Source organism: Schistocerca serialis, chromosome 1 (genome assembly GCF_023864345.2).
Source record: "Schistocerca serialis cubense isolate TAMUIC-IGC-003099 chromosome 1, iqSchSeri2.2, whole genome shotgun sequence".
NCBI lineage: Eukaryota > Metazoa > Arthropoda > Insecta > Orthoptera > Acrididae > Schistocerca > Schistocerca serialis.
Window position 1 is genome coordinate 552,364,588 of NC_064638.1, and position 12,102 is coordinate 552,376,689.

At 42.5% G+C, this 12,102-nt stretch overlaps 1 pseudogene; it reads right to left on the reverse strand.

The window, feature by feature from the left end:
* Nucleotides 1-8,270: 8,270 nt before the first annotated feature.
* Nucleotides 8,271-8,388, reverse strand: LOC126419909 (5S ribosomal RNA; annotated as a pseudogene).
* Between the last annotated feature and the right edge of the window lie 3,714 nt (nucleotides 8,389-12,102).

Below are 12,102 nucleotides of genomic sequence, written 5' to 3' on the forward strand. Positions count from 1 at the left end.
TGAACCATTTTTTACGAATTGAAACTAATATCGAATTTACTTGGCTTGGATATCTGGATTTACTAATTTCATTTCGTGTATTTAAAACTTATCGACATTGATTTGCTTCCTTCGCTGGGTTTTAATTATATTCTTTGATAGGGAAAACGAGCTTATTAGGTTTGCTTTGTCGTTTGGGTACCTACTCATTACATTTTGCTCTCGTTTTGCTGACGAGATGCGTAGAAAATTGAGTCTTTCTGAATACACTAGAATGGTTAAAAGACTGAGGACTATGCAGTCTGAAGAGTCCAGAGCATATCGTGAGGCGAGACTTGCTGCGGCTCGAGACTGTGAGGAATTTACTCACCCTCTGGAGACTCCTTCCGAAAGCGAGGCATGGCGTCTTTTTGACCAAGAGCGTCATTCATTATTTTGCTCCTCAAAACCCTCCACTCGTAGAGGCTTTAAGTTACTTGTCTCCAAGGTAACATCATAGAAACGGAAATTTTGATGGGAAGTGGTGCAGACGAGTGAGTTTTTATGCCCACAATCCCGCTTATTACTAACAGTTTACAATTTCGCTTTAAAACTCTACAATGCCTGGTGAGATTAACCACAAACAAAGAACAAGGCCTACGGTGAATCTTGTAGTCGTGGACCTTAGTGTAAGGTGCATTTCGCATGGCCAGATCTACGTAACTCTTATCCGTATTAGTGAAGCGAACATGCTCTTCGTTCATGTCTCCAATGATAATACTTCAAACGTTGCATACAAAGAGACTATGTCAGTCAAAAATAAATTCCCGAAGTCTGGGACAGAGCTACAAATAAATACATGGATAACGCCAGGTTTCCCACCCAGTGAATAATAAAGTTTTCAAAGATACAGACAATGTAAAAATTTGGAGATTCGTTGTACAGTGTGTTTCTAAAAATGTGTCACATATCCTTGGTCAAAACTAGAAGAAAAGGTCTCATAATGACGTGCCTGGAAACAATTTATTTCTTGAACTACGAACTGTTGAAGATCCGCAGCTTACAGCTTGCATTTTATTTACAGATGAGGCACAATTCACAAGAGAAGGGGTGGCGAATTACCTCAATATGCTCGTATGGACAGACGCAAATCCTCGAGTAATCATAGACGTGGGGCACCAGGACTGTTTCATTATCAATACATAGGGCTATAAACTTTACCAAACAGATTAACAGATGATGCATATCACCGATTTCTATGCGATCAATTACCAGTGCTTTTCCAGAATGTTATCCTTATATAAAGAAAACGACTGTGTTTTATGCATGTCAGGGCAACACCACATTTTCTACGGATTGAGTGACAGTGCGTCACCACAACGCCTCATAGTCGAAGAGGTCCTGCAGCATGGCCTCCCTGTTCACCGGACTTCAATCCATTGGATTTCTGGTTGAGCAGACAAAAGTTATTGGCGTATGCGAAACCATTGACATTTCAACAGTGTGTTCACAATATATGCGACGTAATATGAATGCAGCCCGATGTATTTGAAAGAGAGCGAGATTCACTGCGAGGAAGGGTCGAAGGATGTGGGATGATGTGTGGTACTACGTTCAGCAATGTCTGTAATGTCTACTTGTACGTAGCAGACAGATGGGAACGAGAGGACACATTATTCCGCATCTTAACAGGTATATGTTTCCAGGCAAATCATTATGGGAACTTTTCTTCTAGTTTTGACCAATACCACCTCATACAGGAATTTGTGACAGTTTTTTGAAACACTGTGTATTCAAAGTACATATGTCTTTACTGGGTGGAATAGAAACAGAAAAGAAAAAAAGGGCAGTTGCGAGTAAGATTCGCACTCTGAGGCTTCCATAAAAATTTAGTTGTGCATATAGACTGTTCATCCACCCCAGCAGTCTAGAATCTCGACGATTTTTGCCTCTTATCGACATTGATACTCTGAATGTATAGGAATGTTTTAATTTATAGTTCGAAATCGCATAACTAATGAGAAAACAAATATCTTCGTGTGATATAGTTTCATATTAACATTTTTCTGAATTTTTTTTTTATTTGTACTGTGAAACCTTGCTACCTGACAAATGTTTTGATTCTTGCTCAACGAGAAGTATCCTACTGTTTTTAACGAGTGAGTTCGCAAATATCGAAATAAATGACGTAAATAACCGTACCATTCGGCTGCTTTGACTTAGAAATTTAATGTTTTTACACCGCTATGTATCATATGCTTTAGTACGTGTCAATCATTTCGACTTGGTAAGTGTAACATTTTCTGAGAAAAAAATGGGTCTTAACAGTCATTTCGATAACTTACGACAAAGGGGTCTTTTTCGTGTTATATAATTACAAATTAACATCGTAGATTTTTTTCCTTTGGCTGTTCTGTTGTGAAACATTGCTCCTTGACAAATTTAATTTCTTCAGGGCAAAGGGAAGCACCTTATTGGTTTTGATATGCTGGGTTTGCGATTAGCAAAATATATGACGTAAATCGCCGTATCTTTTGATTGCATTGACTTTGAAGCTTGCATTTGTTACACTGCCAAGAGACTTTACACCTCAGTATGCGACATAAATTTCAACTTGATACGTCAATCTATTCTTGAGAAGGTGTCTGAACAGACGGATGGACGGACAGACAGGAGGTTAACAAATCGCAAAAAAATATTTTGTGCTTCTCATACAGGATTTTTTCGTTTGATTCTACTGTGAAACCTTGCTTCTTGCCAAATTACGTGATTCTTGGGGAAAGGGAAATGCCCTATGGGTTCCGAAGAGTGAGTACGTGAATATAAAAAAGGCCGTATCTTTTGATTGCGTACTTAGAAGCTTCAATATTTTATACCGCCAGTGAAACAAAGACTTTAGTATGTGTCATAGCCGGCCGGTTTGGCTGAGCGGTTCTAGGCACTTCAGTCTGGAACCACGCTACGGTCGCAGGTTCGAATCCAGCCTCGGGCATGGATGTCTGTGATGTCCTTAGGCTAGTTAGGTTCAAGTAGTTCTAAGTTCTAGGGGACTGATGACCTCAGATGTTAAGTCCTATAGTACTCAGAGCCATTTTTGTACCATAAGTTTCAATTTGATACGTCCAATAGTTCCTACGAAAGACGGTTTTTAACAGTCGGACAGACAAACGACATACAGACAGACGGACAACAAAGTGATCCAGTAAGGGCTCCGTTTTATCAGCTGTGATAGGAAACCCTAAAAAAGTATTTTAAGTGTGGGATTATTTTACCTCGCTAGGTTTCAAGTTCACTAGCCTTGTATCTACCTGAAAGCTGCGTCGGATTTTCCTCAACTGTAGTGGCAAAGCTTCGCCGATAGCCAGTATTCAGGTGACGAAACTCCCGACCAATAAATGAGACGAGTACGGTCCCAGTGGGCGGACAGAGGTAGTGCTCGGTACGGCATTCAAGGAACTGCGTGGTTCCGCACACCGTACGAGATGTTAGACGAGCTTGTCAGTCTATATTTCATCTGTCCTCGCGTTAACTTGTCTATCAGAGTGCAAGCGAGTCCGTTTCCTGGTCGGTGGCGCCCCACACGTGCAGCCTCGGAGGACAGGACCTCAACGGCCGGCCGCCGTTGCGGTGACAGATGGGGGCGGGCTGCACGGGGGCGCCTGAATGGAGATGAGCGGGCCGCGGCGCCCCGGGCCTGTGTACACTGCGGCGCGTCGTTAGCCCGGCTCATTGTATATGGAGTGGCGCCGACGGACAGCCAGCGGCGGCTCCATAAATCGCTGGCGCGCCACTCGCCGAGTCACCAACACGGTTTCGGTCGCCAGTAAATCACCGCCTTTATGGAGGTCCTTAAGCCAGGCGCGCGTTCGACAACGCTGGCTGTGGCCGGCTGACAAACCAGAATTTACTTCACGATCGCCTCACGACGGCCCGCGCTACTCTTTTACGATCGTTTGAAATACAGGTGCGGCCCGCAGACGCAGCGTCCCGAGGCATTTATCTCTCGCGGGCTCCGGTTCTCACCTGAAGGCTGCAACGGATTCTTCCAGGTGGCGCAACTAGATTCACCGTAAAACTCGAGGTAACTTTACCACTAGCGAATAAAGTCAGGTTCTGTTGAAAGAAGGAGTACAGCGTCATTTTTTTCCGTGTGACACTGTCTAAAATATGGTAAATAAGGTACCGCCTGGACATTTGTACTATGACGGTAAACCAGCAACAGAATCGTGCAATAATGCCATAATGGGTTTTCTGTTTAAGCCCATTATATTGCATTTCTTATATATGGACGACGAGAATAATCACTGGAAGCAAATATTTTCATTAAATATCTAGGAGTGTGCATACGGTTCGATTTAAAGTGGAGCAAAGACATAAAACTAATCGCAGGTAAGGCAGATGCCAAACAGATTCATTGGAAGAATCTTGGGTAAGAGTAGTAAGAGCACAAAGCAGGTAGCCTACAAAATTATCGATTGTTCGATACTTGAATATTGCTTGTCAACCTAACATCCATACCAACTAGGCCCGATAGAGGAAACGGAGCAGATCCAATGAAGAGGAACGCTTTTCGTTATGTGTTCGTTTAGTAAGCGCGAAAGCGTCAAGATGAAGATCAGCCAGCTCCAGCGGCAGTTGCCTCAAGAGTGACGTTGTGAATCACGAGGTCACTTCTTGTTAAAATTCCAAGTGTGTAGTTTCCTAGAAGAATGAACCAATACAGCACATCCCTTACATACAGGTTGATTCAGCTGCCCATCCTGCTGAATATTATGCAACCCACAAAGCCTTCAAATAACACACACAATATTTTCATAAAAAACGCACAAAAGTGACTTTCAAACGTTTTTTCTTGAATAATTCGGAAACTGTAGCCTCCAGCAAAAGCTTGTCCCAGTAAAAAATTTAACTACACTAAATTTCCTACGAAAAGGTCCTTTTCATTTCTTTTGTAGGACTAATAGTCTGTGAATAGTGAGTTAAAGAATATGAAAAATGTGGGGGTAGCTGAATCACCCTACATATTTTACGAAAAGGCCATGAAGGTAAATTTAGATAAAGGGGAGGATTGGCAGAGGTGCACAAGGTTCCCTCCACCACACACTGTAACACAGCGTGCTAATTACGTAGGTAGACGCAGACACAGATAGGTCCATCATCAGATAGCTCCCCTTCTTTTAGTACAATTTCACAGCCCGATACTGTACTAAAACAGGTTAGCCATCTGGAGAAGGGCATAATGGACTGAAACCATTTAAAGAAATAAAATAAAAATTCTAAAAAGTATTTCTGAAAGCTAGCGGCTTACCCCATTTCTTAAGTGAATAACAGCCAGGGAATACGACAAGATGCACTACCGATAAAATAAAGTCGAATTAAGTTTGGAATCGTAAGTCCCTTTTGTTATTTAATACTATAGTGGCACAAATTGAAGCAGCATTTACATGAGATAGAGAAATGTTTTTGTAGATCCTCTATGGCTAATTTTAATAGAGCATGTATCTTCACTTCCAAGTTCCCATATCCTGAATGCCTTACATACAACTCATAGCAGTGCCTTAACAAATAATTATTTTCACTGACGTCCTTTTTTGCTCTTTTACTTTTGCTGTATTTTCTTCATCACAATAACGACATGGTAGGAGCTCGCGGCTCTTATGTGAAATACATTGTTGATGGTGTACAGCAACCAGCCACAAACTGATTTTAGGTCATTTTATTCAACAAGTATCGTAAGCGGTTTCGAATTTTTCCCAGTTCATCATCAGACGTTTTTTTCATGTTTCCATTAAAACAAATTATACATTGGTTTGCTGTGAGTTGAACTAGGATAAACAATGATTCACAGTTACAAACGTGTAACCAAAATGGTTGCACTACATACACTCCTGGAAATTGAAATAAGAACACCGTGAATTCATTGTCCCAGGAAGGGGAAACTTTATTGACACATTCCTGGGGTCAGATACATCACATGATCACACTGACAGAACCACAGGCACATAGACACAGGCAACAGAGCATGCACAATGTCGGCACTAGTACAGTGTATATCCACCTTTCGCAGCAATGCAGGCTCCTATTATCCCATGGAGACGATCGTAGAGATGCTGGATGTAGTCCTGTGGAACGGCTTGCCATGCCATTTCCACCTGGCGCCTCAGTTGGACCAGCGTTCGTGCTGGACGTGCAGACCGCGTGAGACGACGCTTCATCCAGTCCCAAACATGCTCAATGGGGGACAGATCCGGAGATCTTGCTGGCCAGGGTAGTTGACTTACACCTTCTAGAGCACGTTGGGTGGCACGGGATACATGCGGACGTGCATTGTCCTGTTGGAACAGCAAGTTCCCTTGCCGGTCTAGGAATGGTGGAACGATGGGTTCGATGACGGTTTGGATGTACCGTGCACTATTCAGTGTCCCCTCGACGATCACCAGTGGTGTACGGCCAGTGTAGGAGATCGTTCCCCACACCATGATGCCGGGTGTTGGCCCTGTGTGCCTCGGTCGTATGCAGTCCTGATTGTGGCGCTCACCTGCACGGCGCCAAACACGCATACGACCATCATTGGCACCAAGGCAGAAGCGACTCTCATCGCTGAAGACGACACGTCTCCATTCGTCCCTCCATTCACGCCTGTCGCGACACCACTGGAGGCGGGCTGCACGATGTTGGGGCGTGAGCGGAAGACGGCCTAACGGTGTGCGGGACCGTAGCCCAGCTTCATGGAGACGGTTGCACACTCCCTACACGACGACGGTCCTTCGCTTTGGGTGGACAGGAATATTCTGGCGTAACGACAAACTCCGGGACAAAGAGGAAGAACGCAAGACCAGAGAAGGCAGTGAGGCGACGTCAGCCAATAACCCGCTGACAAGGGCCGTGCCACGACAGGAGCGACCACTGCAAGAAGTGAATATAAGCGCTGCTCCTGCCATCCTCGGCCGTACATTAGTGGACAATATTAGCACGGCCTAACAGGGAGTGCTACGATATCAGTTATTATTGATCCATATCCATTGCTTGTTTGGACTTCATCGATAGCGAAGAACATCATTGTTTGTTTATCGTCCATCGTTTGCGACACTTGTTCTAAATACAAAGTTAAATATTGTCAGTCTGCTTTATTGAAATAAAACTATTAGGATGTTATTTCCTTGAATTGTTGTATAGCTTTCCGAGAACGCAACATTCTTTAGGCACCCTATACGAGACGAGTGAGCAAGACCCCACAGTTTCTGCATTATCAACGGAAAATAAACAAAAAAGAAATAGTTTTTAGCATTTACTACCTTTCCTTCCCCTATCAACCCCCCAACTCTGTCACTTGCGTAAACTTCCAAATATACTTGTCACCGAGGGGAAAAGCTTTTCTAGGAAAGGAATCAAATACAAATAAAACCTGTAGAAAGAAACAAAGCAACCTCGTGAGTCGTGCTTGTGTAGCTCAGATGGTGGAGCACTTGCCCGCGAAACGCAAAGGTGACGAGGTCGAGTCTCGGTCTGGCACACAGTTTTAATCGGCTAGGAAGTTTCAACCTCGTTGAGTTTTCAATACACAAAATCAATAAATCAGTTTATCCTAGCGAATTAAATTCGCTGCTTGTTTTCGCAAAGATAACATTACGGAGCTTAATTCTGTCACTGACGTGGGGAAATACATCTGTCACTGAGCTAAAAAACATCGCTATCTATTGGTTCTTTGGTGTACTGCGAAAGTAACAGCTCCATCTATTGGTGCGTTAGTGTACTAGGCAATGACAAACAAACATGTGACGATTTTACATGAAACTTAAAATTACGATATCTTTTTTCCGTGTTCAGATTTTGATGAAAAAAAGCCTGAATGTTGCCCCAAGTTACGATCAAGCTACCTGTGAAAACCTTATGAAAATTGGCCTAGGGGTTTTGAAGATTGCCGCGCGGGCATGGGTGTGTGTGTTTGTCCTTAGGATAACTTAGATTAAGCAGTGTGTAAATTTAGGGACTGATGACCTTAGCAGTTAAGTCCCATAAGATTTCATACACACTTTTTTTTTTTTTTTTTTTTTGAGATTAGCGTGCACAGACACATGACGGTTTTACAGTTTTATTATTAATACAAAAACTAAATTCCTCCCGAACGGGCCATAAAGACCCAACGGTACTGACCGGCCGCTGTGTCAGCCTCTGCTCACAGGCGGATATGGACGGGGAATGTGGTCAGCACACGGCTCTCCCGGCCGTATGTCAGTTTCAGAGACCGGAGCCGCTACCTCTCAATCAAGTAGCTCCTCAGTTTGCCTCACAAGGGCTGAGTGTACCCCGCTTGCCAACAGCGCTAGGCAGACCGGATGGTCACCCATCCAAGTTCTAGCCCAGCCCGACAGCGCTTAACTTCGGTGATCTGACGGGAACAGGTGTTACCACTGCTGCAAGGCCGTTGCCATTATACAATTTATGGTCTGCTAATAACAATAGTAAAGGTGGTTCAGGCAGAAAAATTTTAGTCGGAGAAATATTCTTAATTTACGAGTCACTAGCACTATACGCACTACTAAATTCAACTACGCTAATAACTGATTTGTATTAACTATGAATAAATTTCCTCCAGCTGCACTTCACAAAACCTTTATTAGATAAAATCTTACAAGCGACCACGTTTCAGTATGTAAACCCCATCTTCAAGGGCTTGATTGCGTACGAGAAAGTCGTGGTGGTCATAAAAAAAAAAAATCAGTAAATTTATCAAATGGCATGCAAGATGCTGTGCGGGTGAGGCACGAAACGATTCTGAGTCAGCCAATACCACACCGGGTAAAGGGGGTATAAACAGTAAGTGCTCAGCCCGCCGTATATTGTGGAAGCCCAGTAAGACAGGTCAACAGACTGCAGCGCGAACCACAAAGAGACTTATGTGTACACATATACATCAGAGAGTGGCCGCCACCAGAACTAAATCCGAGGGAGGGTCGGACCACCAAAGAAATCATAGCTAACAACACGGCCGCGCCTCCACGTTCCATCCCAAATGCCGTCCGCTAATAACAACATCTCGTCCCCTGATCTGATTGCGAATCGTGTCAGTTGTGTCGTGTTGCGTAATGTTTTCAGAACTAAGTTCTTTTAATGTGTTGTGAGTGATACATTATACCTCAGCTTAGTACCTAATATGTAACGCTGCAGCTGTGGTTAGTACGTTACCCTAAACATTTGTTGCACTGTCTGTATCCATAATCTTGCATTGTAAATGTGACATACTCTTTATATGGACATGCCTACCACCATTATGCTTAATTTTTGGTACGTCGGTTTGGTCCCTTTTATATTTTGTGCTGTGGTTTTATTAATTTTATATTTTGTACTACGCTTTTATTAATTTTATTTCTTGGCAGTTGATTATTCCTGTTTATTTTTTATTATTTTTTTTATTTCTTAATAACTGTATTATACATTGCATATCTTGTCTTTATTGTTTGCTCTATACTAGGCCTATCTTAGCCAATGCCAGGCATAAATAGCGTGGTTTCAGCGCTTTTACTAGAGGGTGGCGTTTTGGAGGAAGCGTGGGAGTCAGCCTGTGTTCTTAGCCACGGTTTCTTGGGTGGTTCCTTCCGCCCTTGTTATTAGTTCCAGTAGTGGCCACTACCTGACGTATATGTGTACACAGGAGTCTCACTCCGGTTTGCGCTGCTGTCTGTTGACCGGTCTTCCTGCAATTCACGATATGCGACGGGCTGGGCATTTACATGGCCCCATTTACTCAGTGTGGTACTGGATGACTCAGAACGTCTTTTCATGTCTCACCTGCCTCAGATCTCGCATAAATTACCTGGATGATATACACATCTGGTACGACTTTCTTCTACGTAATAAAGTCCCTGAATAGGAATTACATTCTGAAACCCGAGTCGTGTATGCGATTTTATCCATATAAAGGATTTGTCAAGGAACAACTGAAGGCGATTTATTCATCATGAAAAATTGAGCAACAGTTGAGAACGTCCAGCACAGAGTAAAATGGTTCAAATGGCTTTGAGCACTATGGGACTTAACTTCTAAGGTCATCAATCCCCTAGAACTTAGAACTACGTAAACCTAACTAACCTAAGGACGTCACACACATCCATGCCCGAGGCAGGATTCGAACCTACGACCGTAGAGGTCGTGCGGTTCCAGACTGTAGCGCCTAGAACCGCTCGGCTAAGCAAAGAGCATATTATGTATTTTAGTATTGATATATCTTATTTGAATATACTTTTTCCCATCTTTCTACAAAAACCTGCTCTCTTCTGAATACTGTGTAATTCAAAAGCTAAATTAAAGCTTCTCTTCCTAATTTGTGTACGTACGGGGTCCAAAACGATTGGTGGTTGGTGGAGATGCAACAGTAGATATCATCGACGGATAGATTTGGGTGAGCTACGGATGAATTCTTGTTGCACCCGATCCACAAACGCATTATTTGTGCTTCATGCCACTTCCGGAATCTTTTAACCTCGTGTACCACTGTCCGATGATCGGACGTTATGGTGGTATGAGTCTGTAATGTGTCCGTAAATTCCGCTGGACCCAGGTATCCACACTAGATCTGTGTCAGCCATTCCATACATTTTACCCTCTGCTAGGAGGTGGCCATTTTCCTCAGCAACTAACCTTCAAAAACAGAAAACAAAAACAAAGTAAAAACAAAGAAAAAATTTTTTTAGGGATGTGTGAACATTGTGCCGTAAACCACACCTTTCTATGAAGCTCAATTTCTGAAACATACGTGATCTGCATCTGCATCTACATGCATGCTTCACAAGCCACCGTATGGTGCGTGGCTGAGGGTACCCTGCACCACTACTAGTCTGAAATGCTTCGATGTCTTCCTTTAATCCGACGTGGTGTGTATCCCAAAGATTCGAACAGTACTCAACAATTGGTTGAACTAGTGTCCTACATATGGTCACCTTTCCACACTTTCCTGCCGTTTCCTCAATGAACCTAAATCGACCGTTAACCCTCCCTACTACAATTCTTACATTGTCATTCCATTTCATACTGATTTGCAAAATTACGTCTAGACATTTAACCGACTTGACTGTATATTAAAACGACGTGACTGTCAGCCAGTAAACTACGAATGTTGTATTCTACCATCATTGGTAGGTTTTTCCTACTCATCTGCATTAACTTACATTTTTTCTACATTTAGAGCTAACTGCTATTTGTCATACCAACTGGAAATATTGTGTAAGTCATCCTGTATGCTATAGTCTCTCCTCTTCCACCTGTTCCCGTACATGACAGCGTCCCCAGCAAACAGCCGCAGGGTGCTGCTTACCCTGTCCACCAGATCGTTTATGTATGAAGAAAGTAACAGCGGTCCTATCTCACATCCCTGGGGCACTCCTGACGATACCCTTGTCCTTGAACGCTTGCCTTAGATGACAACATACTGGGTTCTGTAACTTGAAGTCTTAGACCCACTCACATATCTGGGAACTGAAGTTACAATGATCATTTCCCATCTTTTATATTTATATCCAAAATTTAACAGCTTTATAGTTTACGATTTTGATATATTTATTGCACTTGCGCCTTTAAATACACGTTGTGCACTAAGCCGGGGTCGTTGATTTATAATGCACTATATTCACTATGTTAATCAATCAAGGTGATTAAGTTACCTTTACATCGAATTCTCACCATGTTCATTTGTATATTAGTCAGTCATCTGCGTGATTATGAATAGGCGTTTGAAAACGTTTGTTGGGTTTCTTATAGCCCATATAACTTCATGATCTGTATCATTAAACCTATATAATTAATGCAAGCAAGTTGACCATTAAGATTCTTCAACTACAATAAATGTGAAAGAAGTGAAAACTAAACTCAACCTCCTCGTATACAATCAGATGACACCAATTTAAAGCATGTACTAAGCAGCAGAAGATGCCAAACAAGGAATTCTAAGAGAATTATAACTAACATAATAGCTTGGTAAACTCTCAGGCTACTTCATTATACAACAGTGAGTCGTATTTTCAAATAAATGCTTACGTTCTGCGTTGGTGGTGCAGTAGCCCATTTTTGATAGTGGAAAATTTAAAATCTCTACCAATCAGAGAGTAGTATCAAAATGCTGTGTAAAAACATATCAGATTACATTATTTC